This window comes from Mus musculus, chromosome 3 (assembly GCF_000001635.26).
Source record: "Mus musculus strain C57BL/6J chromosome 3, GRCm38.p6 C57BL/6J".
Taxonomy (NCBI): Eukaryota; Metazoa; Chordata; class Mammalia; order Rodentia; family Muridae; genus Mus; species Mus musculus.
The window spans coordinates 72,302,682-72,326,451 of NC_000069.6; positions in this window are offsets into that span (position 1 = coordinate 72,302,682).

The window sequence follows — 23,770 nt, forward strand, 5'->3', positions numbered from 1 at the left end:
TTGATATACCTGGTGTCTCTAGAGTAGAGAAAGTGAAATTTACTATACCAGCAGCCAACAAATGTCAAGAGCTCCTCAAAACTTCATGACTTCTCCCCCTCCATTTTGGAATTCTGGTTTGAGTTAATGTAGATCCTATTGATGCAGTCACAGAAGATGTGAGTGCGTATGGCCTTGTGGTGTACACTGCATCCTCTAAGGTCACCAAACCACCTCTGGCTGTTAGAATCTTTCTATCCCTTCTTCTACTACTATTCCTTAAATCTTGGAATGAGGAGTAGTAAAACTTGGGCTTTAAGCTGTACAAATATATCTTTCATAACAGTGTGACAAAATAAATTTACACATTTTTTTAAAAAAATATTGAAGTTATCTCATAAAAAGTAAGATTCCATAAATACAAACTATACTGTTCCTATCATCTTTTAGGGTTCAGAGAATAATGAACTTCAAAACAGTATTTTTATTATCAAAAACATTGACAATTAGTCTGACAGAGTATAAATACAGGAAGAGTATTTTGACTATTCAGTGTCCTTAAATACCTTACTCATTTATATAATTCTTAACCATGAGAATCATTGTAAATCGAATGCACATATAAATTTGCGTTTATGAAACATTTACATCTACAGTCGATATAAATCTCCCAATATCATTCACTTCTGAAGCTTAGGGCCGCTCATATTAATAAATTTTAATATATTCATCATAACTCCAGTCAAAAGCAAGTTTATTATGGTTGTCAGTTTTGTTTCACAAGGATAAGAAAGGCTAAATAAATAAACAACAAGAAGAAAAACTGAGAAAGAGGAGAAAGAGTACATAGAAAAGAGTGTGCCCAAATTTAGTGACTACCTTTTGTAGCTTTGCTGCTATGGAAACAGTCAGTAAATTCACTCAAAGTCAGTAAAGGACATCTATTTGGAGAGAAAGCAAGGGGAGAACGCTGGTTTGGATGAAACAATTGCCACATTATTATTGGTTATAAATATTAGTAGGACAGAGTAAAACACATACACCAACGATAAAGAGAACAGAAATAAGGTAATTAACTAGAGTAAGAATATTTGGGTCATATAGGAGTGGTACTTGTGCTATTTGTCCTATCTTCTTTAATCCCAAGTGACTTGTGGACTAGATATGGCAGCATTCTTATTTTTCAGTTAGAGCATTGGTTTATAAAAGGTTGCCTGACCAAAGCATCATGACTAATAAGTGTTTAATACTTCAAATAGAAACAGTGATTTTGTAATGCCTAAGATGCTCTAGTCTTACGTCATGAAACCTGCTTAACTGCACTAGGTAAACTATATATGTGTGAGTGTGTGTGTATATGGGTGTGTACGTATATGTATCTGACCAATCAAAAATATTTTGAAGAACATCTTCAGAGCTTCTAGTTTGGAAATATAAGCTACAGCTATTTTAATTATGCAAACTCTGAATTGGAAATATTTCACTTGGTATTTTTCTTGTGAATACACTGATATATCTGTCCTTTCTGAAGAGACTAACGACTATTTCTGAAAGTTTTTCGATTAATTTTTGATTGGATAGACAGTATTACATTATATTTAATATAGGTGATTTTTCAAAATATTAGAAATAGTATATATCTGTAGTACAATGTAATCTCATTTCCATGATATTCTATCTAAACTTCCTTTCTTCTCCCCTCCCTGCACCCTCCCACTCGAGTCACTTCTTCTCTCTATGTATTTCCCTCTATTCATCTCTGCAACTTTCCTTTTCTCACTTGTTTCTTTTTGTTCTGGCTTTGGGTCAAGGTGTGGTTTAACTCTGCATATCTACCCTGAATCTGCCAAGTCCTTAAGACCTTAAGGATGGGAGTTGGAGTCCAAAGACTCCATGTGGGTCTTTTGTAATTTAAGACTATGTATCAAATATCTCTAAAAAAAAAAAAAATCACTAAAGTACTTAAAATAAAGCAATTGTTCCCCTTCACTCTTGAAGGAAAAGGAGCATACAAATAACTTTTATTTTCTGGTAGGTTGCCACAGCTGAAGTTTACACTAATTAGAAATCGTCTGGAGGCAGGAGAGCAGATTGAGCCTTCGGCTGGAAGTGCTGCCTGACAGGTGGTTCACCACCTAGCAACATTACAATTACCTAACACACTGTTTGATTTGTGTAAACCTCATTATGACTCACATTATTTAATGAACTATGAGCATTCCTTCACCTCCCTGCAGATTGCTGCGCTCCACTTCCACTTGAATTGCATACTTTAAACCCATTTGTTTTTGAAGAGCAAATATCGCCTTGAATTCAAATTTCTAATCTTGAGTAGAAGTTTTACAATATCTACCTAAAGTATTCAGTAAATATTCAGGCTAAAGCTTACCTTTAGTATTATTAAGTTTTATTGTTTCAGTTTATACTTCTCCCATGAATATAAAAAAGTAATACTGATATTTCCCAGTATATGAGAATATGTGTGTTCAATGTGTGTTTCCATGTGTACTGAGATGGAAAATTGAAGCAATTATCCAGATAATTCAGGACTCAAACCAGAAAACTGCCTCAATTCTTAGCTTTGTATGTAATATGCATATTTTTAAATTCCATTTTACTTATATCAAAATATTGTGTTTTATTTTTTAAATGTTTGTGCTTCTTTTTATCTGCCTTAGTTCCAGTCTATCTGCTTAAGGGAATCTTACCTACTCTACTTGAAAAGACAGTATAATCCTGTATAGCTGTACTTTCTTACTGAAAGAAGCTAATTAACAAAGCACAGCATATTGTAGTTTATTCTATTAAAATTATTTGCCTAGGTACATTACTGTGGTCCTAGATTATATTACATTTTTGTTCCCATATTTTCTATTTTAAAGATGATGAAATGCTATGAAAAAGGGGCTTGAAATATTCACAGAATTTTACATCGTAAAACTAGATACAAAATATACTAAATCTTTATTAGTCATCGACTACACAGAAAGTAAGCATGAAGAAGTTGTCCTCTAACTGACTAGATTTGTCTGTGGTCTTTTCCAAAAAAGCTAAATACTGCCAGTTAACCTTGACACTCAAACTTCTTACTACAATGGCTACACTCAGATAATTGGAAGTGAAGCTTAGTGCTTTCAATCACAAGAAAAATTTACCTCTAGTTCTGTTGCAAACATTCATCACAGATTTTCAACTTTCATGGACATAATTTCAAGATGAATAATTTATTAAATATTTCTAGCCTCTCACTTCTGAAGACTCTTGTATAATTTATTTTCATTTTCATTAAGGAAATATTCAACAAAGAAATAGCTTTGCTTAGGCCTGCCAGACTTCAAAGACTGACTTTTTTTCTGGCTTCCCTTCGAGTTCCATATAACAATATTCTATTGAAGTACTAATAACCTAACCATGCCATAATTAACAGCTGCACACCACAGTCTGTGACTTAATTTGAAAATTTCTCACTTGTATTCATTCCAGTATCCATTGCTGGAGGGGTCTTCTCATTGTGGTGGCATGAAGAGTTCCTTTAACAGCTCTGAACCTTTTTTAACCTCAAAAGGATGAATGGGATCACTATGTATTGGAGGGACAGAAGTTTGGAGTACAATTGTATGATAAAATTCAATTTATTTCCTTTACAGTTGGGATACTTACATATAGAATGCTAATTCACAATATATCTTGAAGAATGATTAGGTGGAACACTTCTTCAGGAAGTTGAGATATTTCATAAAGAATATAGAATAAAGATGGCAAAAATATTCAATAAAAAAGCATCTTCAATAAATAGTGCTGTCTAATTGGCTGTCTGGATGTAGAAAAATAAAAATAGATCAATATTTGTCACCTTGCACAAATTTCAAATACAAATAGATCAAGTACCTCAACATAAAACCATATACACTGAATCTAATAGAAGAGAAAGTGAGAAATCACCTTGAACACATTGACAGAGGGGGAAATTCCTAAACAAAACTCCAATGGCTCTATGATTAAGAATTGATAAATGGGATCTCATGAAACTGGAAAGCTTCTATAAGGCAAAGGGCATAGTCAATAGGACAAATCAGCAATCTACAGATTGGGAAAACATCTTCACTAACCCAACATCCAATACAGGGCTTGTGAGGAGCCGCCCTCACTTTCGCCATTACAAGATGGCGCCGACATCCTGTGTTCTAAGTAGTAAACAAATAATCTGTGCATGTAGTTTTCCACTCCATGTGCTCTGCCTTCCCCGTGACGACAACTCGGTTGATGGGCTGCAGCCAATCAGGGAGCGACATGTCTGAGGCGGAGGACAATCCTCCATAAAAGAGACGGGGTTTTGCCATTCGTTCCTCTTCTCCTCTTGCTCCTGAAGAAGTAAGCAATAAAGCTTTTGCCGCAGAACATTCCGGTTGTCCTGAGCGTGTTCTTGCCAGTGGGGACAAAAGCTCGGGATAAGGGCTAATGTCCAAAATATATAAAGAAATCAAAAAACTAATCACCAAGAAACCAACAACCCAATCAAAAATGGATTAGAGAACTAAACAGAGAATTCACAACAGAGGAATCTCAAATGGCTAAGAAACACCAAAAGAAATGTTCAAAGTCCTTAGTGAGCAGAGAAATGCAAATCAAAATGACCCTGAGAGTCTACCTTATACCAGTCAGAATGGCTAAGATCAAAATGTCAGGTGACAGCACATGTGGGTGAGGATGTGGAGAAAGAGGAACACAGCTTCATTGCTGGTGGGATTGCAAACTGCTACAACCACTCTGGAAATCAATCTGGAGATTCCTCAGAAAATTGGAAATAGATCTACCTGAAGTTCCAGCTATACCTCTCTTGAGCATATACCCAAAACATTCCCCACAATGCCACAGGTGTACATGTTCACAGCAGCATTGTTTGTGATAGTCAGAAGCTGGAAACAGCCCAGATGTCCCACAACAGAAGAATGGATACAGAAAATTGGTTCATTTACACAATGAAATACTACTCAGCTATTAAGAATGAGGACATCCTGAATTTTGTAGGCAAATGGATGAAACTAGAAAATATCACCCTGAATGAAGTACCCAAGTCACAAAAGGACACACATGGTATGTACTCACTGAAATGTGGATATTAGTCCAAAAAAAAAAAAAAAGTACAGAATACCCAGGATATAATCCACAGAAATCAAAAAGGTTAACATGCCAATTAGCCTAAATGAGTACTCCTCAATCCCACTTGGGAGGGAGAAGAAAGCAATCACAGGAGGCACTGGGTAGGAAAGGGAGCAGCGAGAGGAAGAGGAGAATATAATCTGGTATTGGGTGGGAAGAATAGGGCTCAAGCCCCGAAGGCCCGGAGAAAGAATGGAAATAGTCAAGTTTAGGAGGTAGGAGTTTGGGGGGACTCTCCAGAATACCTCCAGAGACCTGGGAGGTGGGAGACTTTAAGGACTCAAAGGGAAGGACCTTAAAAGAAATGCCCTACAGTGGAGAAAGGAAACTTGTAGAGCCAACCGTCAGCAGAAAGATAGGGAATCAAGTGAGGGATGGGTTTTTCATCCCATAGTGAAAAGCTCTGACACATAATTGTTCCTGTATGAAATAATTGCAGGAATAAAAATGGAGAAGAGCCTGAGGAAAAGGATGTCCAGGGACAGGCACAATATGAGATTCAGCTCAAAAAGAGGACCCAAGGCCTGACAAATTACTGAGGCTATGGTGTGCTCACAAAAATGGGCCTATCATGACTGCCCTCTGAAAGACCCAACAAGCAGCTGAAAGAGTTAGATGCAGATATTTATACCCAACCAATGGAGAGAAGCTGCTGCCCCTGTGGTTGAATTAGGGAAAAGCTGGAAGAAGCTAAAGAGCAGGGTGACACTGTAGGACGACCAGCAGTCTCAATTAACCTGGACCTCTGAGATCTCTCAAATAGTGGACCACCAACCAGGCAGCAGTGCTAGTATGAGGCCCCAAACACTTACACAGCAGAGGACTGCTGGGTCTGGACTCAGTCAGAGAAGATGCACCTAACCCTGGGGAGACTTGGAGTCCCAGGGAGTGGTGAGGACTGGTGGGTGGGAGGTGAGGGAATGTGGGGAATATTCTTGTGGAGATAGGAGGCAGAGGGAGGAGGTATGGGATGTGGAACTGTCAGAGTAGACTGGGAGGGGGAGAAAATCTGGACTGTAAAACCCATATTTAAAAGCAAGCAAACAAAAAGAATACTGACATATGGACACTATTAGGCTACACAGCTGAACTATCAGTAACACGAAGTACCTGAAGTTTGCTGTCAACTATGCCAAGGGGATAGATAGTCAGAGCCAGAGTCCTTAAAAGACTATAATGAAACACTGTTTTCATGATAAAACAGAGCTTTTGCCCACATGAACTCTGAGTAGTTGTTTTAGCATGCACGGCACCCAAATAAAATTAAGCTAGACAAAATCCCATCATGAAAGGGATTCATGAAGAGCTATGGACAAATGACAGCTTTAGGGTAATGGCGTGTTAATTTTCTGTAACCATATACCAGCAGATAGTTATATACAGCACTAGTAAAATGCCTCTACTTAAAAAGAAAATAAAAGACACCTTAAGTAAGGTGGGTGTGGAATAGGGTGTAGATATTGGATGAGTTGGGGGAGGGGCTATATCTAAAATACAGTGTTTCACATGAGGAAGTTGTGATTATGATCAAAACATATTGTAGGGAAATGTCAAGGTATGAATAAACATTTTAAATGTATTTTATAGCAAAGGAATAAAAGTATCAAAGGGATAGGATACTGTGCTAAACAGTAATGAATCAAGAATACTAACATGGTACATTTGTGTAATTGTCATGTAATATTTATTTCAACGAGTATTAAAAATCCTTAAAGAATAAGTTTGAGAGACAGATCATTCTAGTGAGGTAGGCAGTTTTAATGAATTTTAAGAGCCCAGATCTAGGTAGAGTTGTTACAGTATGATCTATACATTTTTAGTAATAAACAATATTAACAGTGGCAGATATAGAAAGTTAAAGAGCTAGTCCATACAACATTAAAACATTTTAATACATAATCTACTCTTTTTTTTGTTAATTCATGTATGTTTTTTTTAAATTTATTTATTTTTATTAGGTATTTTCCTCGTTTACATTTCCAATGCTATCTCAAAAGTCCCCCATACTCACCCCCCCCCCGATCCCCTACCCTCCCACTCCCCCTTTTTGGCCCTGGCGTTCCCCTGTACTGGGGCATATAAAGTTTGTAAGTCCAAAGGGTCTCTCTTTCCAGTGATGGCTGATTAGGCCATCTTTTGATACAAATGCAGCTAGAGACAAGAGCTCCGGGGTACTGGTTAGTTCATATTGTTGTTCCACCTATAGGGTTGCAGTTCCCCTTAGCTCCTTGGGTACTTTCTCTAGCTCTTCCATTGGGGGCCGTGTGACTCATCCACTAGCTGACTGTGATCATCCACTTCTGTGTTTGCAGGGCCCCGGCATAGTCTCACAAGACACAGCTATATCTGGGTCCTTTCAGCAAAATCTTGCTAGTATATGCAATGGTGTCAGCGTTTGGAAGCTGATTATGGGATGGATCCCTGGATATGGCAATCACTAGATGGTCCATCCTTTCGTCACAGCTCCAAATTTTGTCTCTGTAACTCCTTCCATGGGTGTTTTGTTCCCATTTCTAGGAAGGGGCAAAGTGTCCACACGTTGGTCTTCGTTCTTCTTGAGTTTCATGAGTTTAACAAATTGTATCTTATATCTTGTGTATCCAAAGTTTCTGGGCTAATATCCACTTATCAGTGAGTACATATTGTGCGAGTTCCTTTGTGATTGGGTTACCTCACTCAGGATGATACCCTCCAGGTCCATCCATTTGCCTAGGAATTTCATAAATTCATTTTTTTAATAGCTGAGTAGTATTCCATTGTGTAAATGTATCACATTTTCTGTATCCATTCCTCTGTTGAGGGGCATCTGGGTTCTTTCCAGCTTCTGGCTATTATAAATAAGGCTGCTATGATTAATGCTTGTGAGAATTATGTATTAATCAAGTTACCCAGGATTGGATGTGGGAGGAATTTCACACTCATATAAAAAAGGATGTTTTCAAACTATGAATTCATAGACTAATGTCATGCTCAGCCATCGTCAAAGAAGATTCTTGTTGCAATATATAGGAACCAACATAGAGACTCGCATTGGACAATTTGCTGAGAATGATAGATGTTGGATCGCTCAATCTTAATGGGATGCCTTCATCAAACTTCTCCACTCAGGGATCATGGGAAGCAAAAAATTATTAGAACCAGAGGTGATGTGTGACTCTAAGGAAACAATATCTTACAGACACAGCAGTAGTAAAACACATTTGCCCTCACAGAGAATGTTATAACATGACTTGAGCACACACAAGGTCAAACAAGACCTGGCCCCAGCACTAGCAGGGGAAAGTGAACACAGACTTCTAACCCTCACCAAGAAGGTATCTGCAATTGATAGCTATTAGCAAAGGAAAAGTCACTGGGTACCTTAACAGCACTTCACATGCCCAGGAGTAGTTGACAAGCATAAAAAGAACTTAATGCTATTTTTTGTCAACTTTTGTCTCATGGTACTTTGTTTAATCAGTTTTTCATTTCATTAGTCATTTGTGCATTATGGTTTTCATTCTGTGTGTGTTTAATGTGGTATTTTTTGTTTATGTTTTGATTCTATACACACATGCACTTCTCACACACACACAGTGTGTGTATGAAGGAGAGGAGAGGGAGAGAAAGAAACAGATGGAGACATCAGCTCTCAGTCCTCCTTAGAAATTATTTTTTAATTTATTCTTTTCTCATATATTTCATTACAAATGCAGTTTTCCCTCTGTCTTCCCCTCCCACTCACTTCCCTTTACTTCCATCCACTCTTCTTCCAGTTTCTTTCCAGAAAGAGGCAGCTTACCCATGAATATCAACCAAGCATGGCATATACAGTTGCATTAAGACTAGGTACCACCAGGCAATGGTGGCATACACCTTTAATCTCAGCACTTGGGAGGCAGAGGCAGGAGGATTTCTGAGTTCAAGGCTAGCCTGGTCTACAGAGTGAGTTCCAGAACATCCAGAGCTACACAGAGAAACCCTGTCTCAAAAACCTACTAAAAAAACAAAACAAGCTGGGGCCTAGCAAACACAGAAGTGGATGATCACAGTCAGCTATTGGATGGGTCACACGGCCCCCAATGGAGGAGCTAGAGAAATTACCCAAGGAGCTAAAGGGAACTGCAACTCTATAGGTGGAACAACAATATGAACTAACCAGTACCTGGGAGCTCTTGTCTTTAGCTGCATATGTATCAAAAGATGGCCTAGTTGGCCATCACTGCAAAGAGAGGCCCATTGGACTTGCAAACTTTATATGCCCCAGTACAGGGGAACGCCAGTGCCAAAAAGGGGGAGTGGGTGGGTAGGGGATTGGGGGGGTGGGTATGGGGGACTTTTGGGATAGCATTGAAAATGTAAACGAGGAAAATACCTAATAATTAAAAAAAAAGAATAAAAAAAACCAAACCAAAACAACAACAACAACAAAAAAACCACTAACTACCATCCCTTAAATTAAAACTGGATGAAGCAACCAAGTATGAGGAGAAAGGATCCCCAAAACAGGCAAAAGAGTCAGAGTTAGCCCCCACTAATATTTTTAGGAATCTCACAAAAAGACCAAGAAGGACAACTGTAACACATGTGCAAGTCCTAAGTCAGACCTATGCAGGCTTCCCAAATGGTGGTTCAATCTCTGTAAACCCCTGTGAGGCTAGTTGGTTCTAAGGTTTTCTTTTTTGCAACTCTCTAAAAAGATGTAAATGAATACTGGTGTGTGTGTGTGTGTGTGTGTGTGTGTGTGTGTGTGTGTGTGTGTGTATGCCCAGGCGAGCATTGTATACTTACTATTTCTTTGTAATTATAATTTAAGATTTGCAAATCTTTTAACAATTGTTGAATAGGGAGGAGAAATATTTTTGTTAGACTTTTTTCATATAACATCATCTGAGTCATAAACAGCATGGTAATATGATGGCCTACATGCCTAGATGCAAAAGCTCCATGGTGAATGGTAAATAAAGGCAGAAAAGATAATGTTATATTTCCGATGGAAAAAATCATGAACCTGAGAATCTTGCTACTGATGAAAAATACAGTGTCTGCATATGCAAAAAATAAGCAAATGAAGGCAACCAATATAATGTAGGATCTACTGTTTTAGAAGTTAAGGACTTTTCAAGTTTTATCCATAAAATCAAAGAATTGATGGAAAAGGATAAAGATCAAGTGTTCATTTCAAAACACCGAGTTTACAAAAGCAGAATACTAAAAATGAAGTGAAAATGCTACATTAATCCTATCAATAAAAAGCATCTGAAATTAAGATGGGTGGGATCCAGTGGGCTGGCTGAGGCTGTGCCATGTGCCAATCTTTCCTTTGCCTCAGACAGGTTTCCCTTTGTAAGCAAAGGAGTTGCTTCACTTCATCTCAAAGCAGAAAACAGCACACTCCTGTTAACAGATAAGTTTAATTTGAATCTGCAGAATTGCATGTTAGGGAAAAATAAATGCTTATTTTTATAAGAGCTGTGAAATTATTGAATATCACTCATTTGAACCCTTCTTATGAGGTTTTAGGATTGTGACCAGTCTTCCTATCCAGCCTTTTAAAAACTCTAGGCCTGCTGCCAGTAGGCTTTCATGATGGGATAGTGGATAACAGGATTTGGCCTCCTAAATAATTTCATCACAAAACCCTCATATATGATAAGTGCCTGCTTTAATCACATTGCATCCAAAATTAAGGAATCTTTATACTTTGTATCTCTGTATACTCTGTGAAAGTGGTATAGAACTATGTGTTTAAAGTCAAGCACATTCATCTTGCTAAAATATAAATATTAAAATTATTAAATCTTGAAAAATTTAAAAGTACAATTGCTTGTTTCTTTAACAGCAAACACAATTTTTACTCTCCTGTTCATGTACTTTACAAAGGTCCATTAACTTAAAAACATTAGTTAGTTTCAAATCATTTAAATACTATTCTGTTTCAAAGTAACAATAGAAACAAATCCTTGAAATTTTATTTCTACATACTTATACATTTTAAATTTATCACAAATTTTATTAAATGAAATCAGAAAAAAATATGGGATAACACTGAATCATATTTCAAAAATGAACTACTCTTACTTAACAGAATAAACTACAACTGTTCAGAGTTCAAGTCAAGCTGTATTAACTGAGAACAGGTTAGCAACTTGAAGGAAAGTCTTATGGTACAGGTATACAACATCAAAGGTTTTTCAAGCATAGTATTTGGCAAGATTGTGCAAGACTCATGATGTTGGCTAGCTTTATGTTAATAAAACACCTCTTTAAGTACTTAACACAAAATATACACAGGATAAAATAATTATAATGATGTGGTAGACATCATTAAGCATTTTCACATAGGCTTTTAATTAAAATGCAAGCAATATAATGTAGCAGTAGCCCAGATTCAGCCCAAGGGTTCTGAAAGACAAGCAGGTACAGACCTCAGTCACTACTTGTGCTGATTAGATTTATGTCAGCATGACATATGCTAGGGCCATTTTAGAAGAGGCGTATCAACTGAGATAATATCACCCAGAAAATTGGTCCATGGAAAGCCTGCAGTGATTTTTATTGATTGATATTTGATAGGGATTGATGTGGAAAGACAACCCCCCACAACTGCCCCTGATGCTATCCTTCACTGGTGATGCTGCTCTAAGTTAGGCAGGCCGAGGATGCCACAAAGAGCAGAACTTGAGAGACCCAAGACAGCAAGTAACAGTCTTCTATAGATACTTCATCAGTTCCTACTGCCAGGTAATTACCTTGAGATTGTGCCCTGGCTTTCCTCAGTGGTGGAGTGTTGTAAGGGACAGGACACTGAAATAATCTCCTGCTTCTCCACGTTACTTTGGCCATTAACTTTGTCACAGCAATAGAGAAGGAACTATGAAACTTCTAATCTCGGGTGGAAAGAGGAATAAGTCCATTAGTGTCTTTCTGGTGGGGTCTAGAAGCTTCGTGTGTAGTTTTACTTTCAGTCTGAGACATTGCTTTATACCATTTCATAGTTTTCAAAAGCACCGTAATATATTTTTAAAGAAATTATATTTAATCATATGTGTATAATGTTACTTAAGAACTGTATTATAGTTGTAAATGGTTTTTAACATATCTGTGATATTTGGTAATACCTCTATAACTTTTCATTGCTTGGACTATTGTAATTGTGAATAATTTTGAAGTAAAGAAAATAATGAGATATGAATCTATCAAAGAATATTGAGATTTTTAATTTGCTCTAGTCAGGGTGGCTAACTAGAAAATATCCCATAACAAATGGGAGCAAAGGAATTTCTACCTCATTAACTGTTGGTAGAATTGCAAACTGGTTTAGATACTCCAAAACCCAGAAAAGTCAAAAGGTAAAAATATATCTAACTCTATAGCCTAGATATACTACTAATTGGCATATGCAAAAAAGAACTTAACTTCATATTCAGTTGATAATTGCTCATCTAGGATCACTGCCAGGGTATTCATAATAACTAGCAGTGAACATAAATTAGTATTCTCCAAATGATGAATAGAAAATTAAAATGTGACACATACATACAACTAGAAAATATTTTATTGAATGCAGTAACCCGAATCAAAAAGAATAAATACCAATTTGTGGTTCTCAACCTCAAGTTTTCACATGTGAGCATATAACCTGGAGTAACCACAGAAACCAGGTATATAAAGAGAGACATTGGGTGACAGAATTCTAGTTGTAGGAATAGCAGAACACAGGTGATATTTTGGAAGAAATAAGAAAAAATGGTAAATGGGTTTTAAACACTCTAGGAAAAGGAAGAAGGATAACACAGAGGAAGGGAAATGAAGAAAGAGGTTGCTTTAAATAACCTTACAATCATTCTATCATATAGTACAGTACAATATACTATGGTATATGTTTAAACTATCTAGAATGTTTTTACATTATTTGTGGCTATGTGAAGGGTTCACCTAATTTCTTTCACAGCCTGCTTATCACTTGTATAAAGGAAGACTACTGATTTATTTGAATGAAGATGTTTATCAGTTGTAGGTCACTTATGCATACTATCATATCATCCACAAATAGTGATACCTTGAACTCTTCCTTTTCAATTTGTATTCCCTTGATTTCCTTTGGTTGTCTAATTGCTCTAGCTAGTACTTCAAGTACTATATTTCGTAGACAGGGAGAGAGTAGCCTTGTCTTGTTTCTGGTAATAGTTGGATTGCTTGAAGTTTCTCTCCATTTAACTTGATGTTGCCTGCTAGTGTGATATATACTGCTTTTATTATCATTAGATATCCATCATGGATTCCTGATTTCTCCAAGACTTTTAACATGAAGGGGTGCTGTATTATGTGCAAAATTTTTTCATCATCTAATGAGATGATCATGTCATTTTTTTCTTTGAATGTTTTTATACAGTGGATTACATTGATAGATTTTCATATATAGAACCATCCCTGTATACCTGGGATGAAGCTTCTCTGATCACGGTGAATGATTGTTTTTATGTCTTCCTGGATTCAGTTTGTGAGAACTATATGGAGTATTTTTGCACTGATATTCATAAGTCCAATTGGTCTAAAGTTCTCTTTCTTTGTTGGTAGTACAAAGTTATTACTCTTAAAATTATATACATTCAAACAAGATAAATAAATTAGAGACTTATTTACATATTTCTTCATGCATATAAATGTATATACATTAATTTACACAAATGAATGTATATAAGTATCAACATATTTGTGTATGTAAAAGGAAAAATTAAAGAAAAAGAGTCCATGATGTTAAGAGGGAATGGAGGTATTAGGGAGAGGTACAAGGAAGGAGGATGGAGAACAAATGTCAAAGTGGAAAGGGACGAACCCAGAAAAAGACTAAGCAAAAACCTTTAAACAGCTATGGAACAGGAGAAATAGTTGTCCTTATAGATGAACACAAAAATTGGTTATCCAATACTAAATGTCAGCCCAGAAAACAGACATATAATAACATAATAAAGTTATACAGTCTGACATCATTATATTTACACACACACATGTTGAAGCCATTGATTTCTATGAGAGCAAAGAGGAGTATTTTGGAGCCATTGTATCTTAATCTGAAAAATGAAAATTAATAAGGGGTAATACATCTGAATTTAAGCAATACATAAAGAAAAATTAAAAACATTCAAATTTTAAGGGTAGAGAAGACAGAATGTAATTGTAAGGAGTTCAGGGAGAAGTTGGTTCTAAATATGATCAAATTGTGTTGCATAAGATTCTCCAAAATTTATAAAATACTTTAAAATGACATATACACAGATATTTTAGAGAGACAAAGTTGAGAAAGGGTTAAACAAGGAAACAATATATAGATGTAACTATAAATCAAATCTGAAGCCAATGATACCTTTCTCACCTGATTACTAAGGCATGTCTCCTTTGGAAAAGAAAACCAATGAAGCATGCTGATTTCCTGGACCGTGTGGTAGTATAAAAAATAAGTAACCTCTTCACAAAGGAGAATCTGTTCTGTTGGAATGTTCTCCATGCAAAGGACCTCTTAACAGGGTTTTCTTTATATATATTGTACTGTATTTATAGCACATATCACCCTAATTTACATATATGTCTAGTACTTTTTCACACATAGAATAATTCAAAACAAAATTATCTTAAAATTGCAAAAACCAAATGAAATAATCAATATATAATTTATACAATAATGCTAACAATAAATCACATTGTATAAAACAATGCTGATATGTAGTTATGGTAATCTGTAATTAGATCCATAGATTCTGTGTGCAGTGACTCAAAATACAGACTTTTAAAAAAATTATTTAAGTAGTGTAACTTTAAATGTGGACTCAAGTAGAACATGCAAAACAATTTTTAGCAAAATATGCAGATTGTAAGTAAGTAAGCCAGTAGAGTTCTCAAAAGTAGAAGAGAAATAACATTATACTTAACGTTACAATCAAAGTGGCAAAATTCTGGGATAGAAACTACTGAGATCAAAATTGCAGATGATCCTAAATTTTATTCCAAATATTTAACTTATCCAAATGTCCCATTAGTAATCTAGGAAATAAAAGGAAACAGACATTGAGAGATTGGCCAAATTATACTCTTGTGAGTTAAATGTTTTAGTTATGTATGAAAAAATGTACTCTTAAAAATCCTTATTACCAATAATGAATTAAAGTAGATATAAAGAGATCATTATGTTTTGTTAGTGATTTATGTGGGGTAAACAGATATTTGTTAACACACTTGATAACTGAACAATGACAAGGAAAAGAAGGGTGAATTTTAAAATGCGGTTCTGAATCAGGAAACAGATTGATCCATATGAAGATGAAGTGGCTGTGGGGTGAAATCCTCCTTCTACAGCTACCTTTCCTTGATTTGTTTGAGATAGTATGTGCCCTTGCTCATTATGCTAATGATAAGATATTCAGTTAGTGTCTAGCCTTCTGGGAATTGGAAGTACTTGAAATAAATGCTAGGGTAGATATCTTCATCCAGTGTGGAAGGCGGAGTCCATTGTGAAAGTACAGGAATTTCTCCAAACTGTTTATGAACTAGACAATATATTGAAGTTTTTGAAAGTAGAGCTCATGGACTGGATTTAAGAATATTATGATGTCAGTAGCACAGTCTTCATTATAAATCATAAGACATTCAACTAAGGCTGAGCTCTTCCCCATCATAGATCTTAGAGAAGTAAACAGGGAACTGTTGTGAAAAAAGGAAATGTTTTTCCTCATTCAGATTCCTCTTTGTTGTTTGTTGCAAAATATTTGCTCCCACTGAGAACTAAGAAATCATGTTATTTATAAAAAACAAAACAAACAAAACAAACAAAAAACAAAACTGTTCCTAGTTGTAGTATGGCTCAGACCTTAGCACACATCTTTAATCCCAAACAATGAAGGTAAAATTAGTTTGTAGAAGGAAACTTCCATGTTTAAAAGTGATATCTAATTGAATGGCAGACAAAATGATGAATAGAAAGATTTGACAGAATAGGATAAGCCCAACTCTCATGAGAAGAAAGAGGAAAGGGAAGCTACTTGAGGGACAGGGTAGAGAAAGAAGGAGGCAGTTTTTCAGGGAGAGATTTACAGAGACAGGTTACAGCAAAAACAAGCTAGACACAGGCCAAGACAGCATGAGCCAAATAATGAGAAGGAGCCAGAAGATTAGAACAGTGTCAAAGTTAATATGAGGATAAGAAAAACAATCCAGGTGAGGCAGAGATATAAGAGAGGAGAGAGAGAGAGAGAGAGAGAGAGAGAGAGAGAGAGAGAGAGAGAGAGAGAGAGAGAGAGAGAGAGAGAGAGAGAGAGAGCCAGGTTGAATTAGTCAGCTTAGAGAGGGATTTGAGCCAGATCAACTGAGTTGAACCAGTGAGAGAGATCAGAAAGGACCAGAAAGAGTGAAGGTATTTAGCAGCAAGTCTCAGAGGCAGAAAAGACTCTAGGCCTACACAGGATTGTTAAAAAAAGAAAGCATATATCCCTGGAAATTAATGTACAACATGCATGTTACTCTGTAAATTGAGGATTCCAAGTAAATTCCTACTATTTTAGATACAGCATTAGAAAATGGATTTATGTGTATTGGGAATTACAAAAGGTTCTTGATTCTTTTAAGGTTTGTTTACTTTCTGAATCTTTTTTATGATTTTATTATTGACTATCATATTTCTTCTCATATAGATTACATTCCCTCAACTCTCTTCTCTTAGTCTCCCCCACCTCCCTTCTCCATCCATATCTTCTGCTCCTCCATTTCCCTTCAGAAAGGATAGGCATCTTTGGGACATCAACCAAACATGGCATATCAAATTGCAATATGTCTAGGCATATCACCTCATATTAAGGCTGGAAAAGGCAAGCCAATAAGAAAAAAAAGGGGTCCCAAAAGCAGGCAAAAGACTAACACCTAACCCTGTTTTAACTGATAGGTAGTCCCTCAAGAACACCAAAATACTCACCTATAACATGTGTGCCAAGGAACTAGATCAGATTCATACAGGCTCCATGAGTCAACTCAGTCTCTGTGAGCCACTATTAGCTCACCATAGTTAATTCTGTGCAATATTTTCTTGTGGTGTTCTTGACCACTTTGGCTAAAACAATCCATCTTCCCCCTTTTCCACATGATTTCCAAAGCTTTATCTAATGTTTGGCTGTTGATCTCTACATCTGCTCCCATGAGTAACTGGATGAATCTCAGTAATGAGGATTGTGCTAGGCTATTTAACAACTAAAGCAGTCTTTAGTATGTATTTCATTGACTTTTTTCCGGATCTCATTGGTAACATCCAAGATCTCTGAGCTATCCAACTTCTACTTCCTGATATTGCACACTGTGTCAGGCATGAGCTATCTATTGTGATACTGGTCTTGAGATGGAGGAGACATTAGTTGGCCACTTCCACAAGTTCTGCTTCAACTTTACCATAATATATCTTGCAGGCAGGATAAATAGTAGGTCAAAGGTTTTGTGTCTGGGTTGGGATCCCATTCCCTGCATTAGAAGCCTTTCCTTGTTACAAAAGATAAGCAGCTCAGGCTCCATATTCCCCACCCCGATGCCCATAATAGCAGTCTTCCCTAGAGTAACCCCTGAAAATTCCTGTGTATTTCCCACTCACTATGTTTCTACTTTATCCTCAAAATGTTCCCCAGTTCCAATTGTCTGTTTCTGAACTCTGTGCTTGACCTATTCCCATCCCTCCTAATCCCTAATCCATCCAGAAAATCCATTATCTTTTCCCTTCACAGGGAGATCCATGCATCCGACCTTGACTCCTCCTTGTTGCTTAGCTTCACTGGGTTTGTGTTGTAATGTAATTAGGCTTTACTTTAAAGTCAATATCAACTTATAAGTGGCTACGTACCATATTTTTCTTTCTGGGTTGGATTAACCCACACAAGAAGATTTCTTTTAATTCCAGCTATTTGCCTGCAAATTTCCTGATGCCTTTTCTTTTTAACAGCTGAGTAATACTTCTTTGTGTAAGTAGACATTTCCTTTATCCATTTTTCACTTGAAGGACATCTATGTTGTTTCCAATCTCTGCATAAAATGAATAAAGCTACTGTGAACATAGTTGAACAAGTGTCTGCGATATGTTGGAGAATTGTTTTGGAATATATCCAGGAGTAGTATAGCTGGATCTTGAGATAGATATAGTCTCAAATTTCTCCAAAGAACCATATATATTTCCAAAGTAGGTGTAGAAGTTTACACTCCCACCTGCAATGGAAGTGTGTTCCTCTTCAATTGTATTATTGGCCCTAGTCATTCTAACATGCAAAAGATGGTATTTCAAAGCCATTTTTATTTGCATTTCTCTGATAGTTAAGGATGTTGAACATTTATTTAAGTGTTTCTAAGCCATTTGAGAGTCAGCTGTTGAAAATTTTCAGTTTAGATCTGTTTAGTCTCCAAATTTTAATTGCATTATTTTATTTTCTTGTATCTAGTTTATTGTTTTCTTTATATATTTTGGAAATTAGACCTCTGTCAGATATGCAGTTGGAGAATGTCTTTTCTTATTTTATAAGTTGCTGTTTTGCCCTATTGACAGTGACCTTTGCCTTATAAAAGCTTTTCAGATTCATGAGATCCCACTTATTAATTGTAGATCTTAGTGCCTGATGTTTTCAAGCTGTCTCCTGTGCAAAAGCCTTGAAGGATATTCCTCTCTCTTTTATCACGTTTAGTGTATCTGGTTTTATATTGAGGTGAATTCCTACAGAAGTTCTTTAATTGTACAGAAATGCTATAGCTATTCTGAGTCTGTTTTTCCATATGAAGTTGAGTATTGTAATTTCAAGGTCATATAAATGCTCATTATAATTTTGATAGGACTACATTGAATCTTTAGATGCATATGGAAAGAGAATCAATTTTATTATATTAATCATACCTATACATGAGCATGGGCAATCTGTATATATTCTGTTATCTTATTCAATTTCTTTCTTCAAAGACATCTTCCTTTGCTTGGTTAGAGTTACACCATGATGCTTTATACTATTTGTAACTATGTAGCTATTGGAAAGTGCATTGTTTCCCTGTCTTAGTCAGGTTTTCTATTCCTGCACAAACATCATGACCAAGAAGCAAGCTGGGGAGGGAAGGGTTTATTCGGCTTACACTTCCATGCTGTTGTTCATCACCAAAGGAAGTCAGGACTGGAACTCAAGCAGGTCAGGGAGCAGGAGCTGATGCAGAGGTCATGGAGGGATGTTCTTTACTGGCTTGCCTCTCCTGGCTTGCTCAGCCTGCTCTCTTATAAAACCCAAGACTACCAGCCCAGAGATGGTTCCACCCACAAGGGGCCTATCCCCCTTGATCACTAATTGAGAAGGTGCCTTACAGCTGGATCTCATGGAGGCATTTCCTCAACTGAAGCTCCTTTCTTTGTGGTAACTCCAGCTGTGTCAAGTTGACACAAAACTAGCCAGTACATTCCCTAATGTTTTTCTCAACCAGTTTGTCATTTGTATATCGGAGTGTTTCTGATTTTTTTTTAAGTTAATCTTATATCCAGTCACTTTCTTGATGAAACAAACAAACCTATGTTTTAGTTGGGATAAAAACTGTACACAATAGTAGCAATCATAAAAATCAAGTCTTCTATTTAGAAAAGAAGTGTTACACTGTCGAGATGGCTCAGAGGGTAAGAGCATGGACTGCTCTTCCAAAGGTTCTGAGTTCAAATACCAGTGACCACATGGTGGCTCACAACCACTTGATGAGATCTGATGCCCTCTTCTGGTGAATCTGAAGACAGTTACAGTGTACTAATTTATAATAAATATATTTATTAAAAATAAGAAAAAAAAGAAAAGAGTTTCTCAAAAGAAAGCCATTAGCTCTTAAGGTGTTTGAAGCAATTTCAATTGATATTAAAAACTCTTAATCAGAAAAGATTATTCTGAGTTATTTTTGAAAAATAAAAATCAATGATTGAATAATGGAAGTTTCCAAGAATCCTGAAAAAGATATTATAAACAGAAGCTATTGTAACAAATCTTAGAACACTGTCATATCCGGAAAATATAAATTTCTGTCTAGAAAGCAGAAAGTTGTCATGTAATGGAAATAGACTAGAACTTGACATTGCATAAATTTAACACAGTAGTTAATTCAGAATTTATAAGTGATATCTATCATAGAGTTTACACAAATTACAGTTTACAAAGTTCAGGGCAGACAATGTTTACTAAAACTTAGGAAGGTAAAACAATTAAGAAATTAAGTAAGATAGATGAGATTAACCAATTTTGATGTTAAGTCACTGAAGTGAGAACAAATCACAAAATCAGACTAATTAAAATGATATTAAGACAGTTAGAAATGATAAAATGTGTATATTAGATAAGAATGATGATATTAGGGAATCCATGACTTATTCATTAGTCAGAATATCACATTAGAGAATACTTTTTTGTCCCAGTAATTCCTCTTGTAAGTTCTCATGATTCATTTCCTGTGAATTATATGTTTATATGTATAGGATATCAGTACGTTTGGGGTTGTATTAGTATAAAGAAGGAAGGGGCCAGATGTGAAAGTCAATCTCAGGAGCACAGCACAACAATTAATTTGGAAACCAGAGTGAATTTCACTAATTTGTTTTTGTGAAGAGTAACATTTACTCTTCTGAGAATGCACCACACTCTCTGTAAAGACAGAAAATTTGAGGAGAAGAAAAAAATTTCAAATATTGGATTTTGCTGTAAAAATTAATAGGTAAATAATTGCATTGACAAAATTGTTCGTTGTTCTGAATAGTTATTAAATACAGGAGGAGAAATATCAGTTTCTCATAAGTGATGCCACATTTGATATAGTTGTATTTTAGAATTACAATGAAAGAGATACAGAGTAAAGGCAGAGAAATTTTAACAACATTTAAGATCAGTCATGATAATTGAGTGTATTTTGCTGGAAGATAAATCTCTGTAAAGATATTTCCTTTGTTCAGACATAAAATAAAATTTCCACTCTTATATAAAGTAAACAGAAAGTAAAAGATCACTATTTTATGGTTACTGGACCTGTGAAAATCATATTCACATATATACTCAAAGAATGTCTTTGCATATACAAGAAGCTATGAAAACTTTGGCATAGTAGTTAACACAGCATGTATAAGTGATATCTGTTATAAAGTCCATGTATTCATTCATTTCCCCTTCTGCCTTGAGCACAAGAGCTCAGCTGCCTCTTATGCATGTGTCTGCTATCTGCAGGATGTGAAGTGAATCATCAAAACCTCTCTGCTGTAATAAGAATGGAGAAATATGCTGTAACTAGGTCACAGAAATGATGGCTGTCTACTGCTTGAGTAACTCATTAATATAACAATGTAGACTGTGTAAAGCAGTTTCCTTTGCAAGAACAAGGAGGTACCTTCTGCACATGTAAATGTTTTTTGGGGTATTCAATCTCAAAAAATTAAAATTCAAACTCTAGCATCATATATAGGTCTTCTCTATTTCCTTAGAAAAGATATAAATAGAAAATATAACTCAGAAGTGTGAAGGATAGAAATGTTATCAGAAGTTGTTTCCCCTTGGCAAGTAAATCTGAGTATCATTTTCTGTATATGACTCATTAAGTTCTACCTCTGCATCTTGCACATGTCATTACCTCCTGTCAACCCGCTGAACATCTATCTACCTCTTTCTCCAAATCTGATTATTTCGCAATTACCTTCAAAAGATAGGCTCTCAGTCACCTTTTTAGAAAAGCAGCTCTATCTGCCAGTGCTGACTCCAGGTTAGGATTGAACTAATATTAGGAGTGATTAAGTCTTTCTAAACAGACACACAAAAGAAAATTATGTAGAGTTTGATCAGGGGGCATTTCATGAGCTAGGATAGTTAAACTAAAGCAGACAAATCCCATAGGACAGAAATCTAGTGAGATTTTACAAGAAATTTAGTCATCTTGCTCAAACAAAACATGAATTCTCTTGATACCTTTGTGCTCTCACAAAGTAAGTGAGAAGTAAAATCTTCAGTTTAGACCAAGAAATTATTTTTTCTTTCAAATGCTTTTCAAACTTTGTCGATTAGTTCAAAGTGAACATTCATTGTTTTCTAGCAGGATGAAAAATATAAAAACTGACTCCTGGCATTTGGTTTTATGTGTTCAGAATGCAAAATACACTGTTTGTTTGTTTGTTTGTTTACTTACTTATTTAATTTTGATTTACCCTCCTAATGTGCAAATTCTAATCAAGTATCCACTAGATGCAATTCCTTTCTGTATATAGAAGTTTCACAGAATTCACCATTTTCAGAGACCAGAAAGGTAGCTCTTTTTATTAATACACTGATGAGGACTAACATCTTATTCAGAAACACAGACAATAAGAAATGAATTTAACATCAATTTATACATTATCTCACCAACAAAAATGTACTATATTTGATGTGTATAGAGACAAAATAATATTATTTGGTAGCTGCTATGTGGCTATTTGTTTGGATGAAAATTAAAAGTCTCTCAAAAATGATAAGGTTCAAGCTAGGATTTGTTTGCCATGTAGGAGTCAGCTTTAACAAAGCACTCTCTCTGGAAGGTCAGAGGCCAACAAGAGGGCTTTGAGGAGTTTGCTAACAGACAGGATTGTCACTGACCCATGGAGTTGTTCATTGCATCTGGGATAATTCAAATTAAAAAAAAAAAAAGCTGGCTTACTTAAAATGTATTGAATGAGTCTAAGGAAATGTAGTAGGCTGTGACGAAAGATCTAAAGAGGAATGTTGAATTGCTTGGGGCATAAAGGATGTGAGAATTGTGGGGATCATTCTGTTCTTGTCATCTTCAAGGAATGAATTTAGTTAACATAGTTTGAGTGAAGTTTGTCCCACAAAGCACCTAGTTGGTAAAGACAATCAAACCACTACAAATAGAGATTGGTGTGGGCTACCCCTTGTCTGAGAAGCAGCCTTGTAGGTTGTATGTTCTGGATTTTAAATACATATTTATCAATTCATACTCACAAGATGATTATGTTTTGTCTAAATCAGAATGGGCTAAATCTCACTTTATGGGATGTTCTCTCATGAATTCTACAAAAGGGGAGGGATTAGAAACCACGGTGTGAATAATTATACTGGAACTAGATCTTTGATATTGCAGATCCTTTATGCAAATGTATGTATGGGTTGGCTTAGGGAAAAATATAGCTGTATGTGTAAGAATTTCTAACTACACAGAGGCATTCTGTCCTTCTTAGACAAGACTATGAAGAGATGACTGTAGCTTTCCTCCACCTTACATCCAGTCCCCTGCCCATCATATGGTCTACACGGTATCATCCTAGAATATAGAGACTTTTCAGAAATTGTTCTTATAGTTCAGTCTGCTTCATTGCATGTATGCGAAAGGACACTGATGTCCTGTGTATGCTCCCCGTGTGAAGGTATGTGGTAGTCTAAATGGAAGGCCTTCTTATGCTAATGTATGTGAAGACTTGTTCTCCAGTTTGGTAGAACTGTTTCAGAAGTATTTGGAGGTGTGGTCTTCTAAGAAGCGGTGTGTCACTGAGTATGGGCTTTGATGCTTCAACAGACTTGCATTATCCTCTGTACATCTCCCTGTCTCTGTTTCTATTGATGATGTGAGCCCTCAGCTGATGTTTCTGCCTCTG